The sequence below is a fragment of the Arachis duranensis genome, chromosome 9 (assembly GCF_000817695.3).
Source record: "Arachis duranensis cultivar V14167 chromosome 9, aradu.V14167.gnm2.J7QH, whole genome shotgun sequence".
NCBI classification, from domain to species: domain Eukaryota; kingdom Viridiplantae; phylum Streptophyta; class Magnoliopsida; order Fabales; family Fabaceae; genus Arachis; species Arachis duranensis.
In genome coordinates, this window is record NC_029780.3 from 93,314,146 (window position 1) to 93,314,389 (window position 244).

Sequence of the window (244 nt, forward strand, 5' to 3'; positions counted from 1 at the left end):
AACATGCATGAATTCTCATCCATGGATCAACATCCATATCAGCCATCCGGCTTACGGTTAAATCCATAACCAGCCAATATTTATAGCATACACAGCTATTCCGGCTCACGGTTCAATCCAGAACCAGCCAATATTCATAAACAATTACGGCCTTTCGGCCAATGGCATAACAAGCACTTCCACCACCATCCTCCACATCTCACATAATCATCAATGATCCTCATTGATTATTCATTTTCCCTTG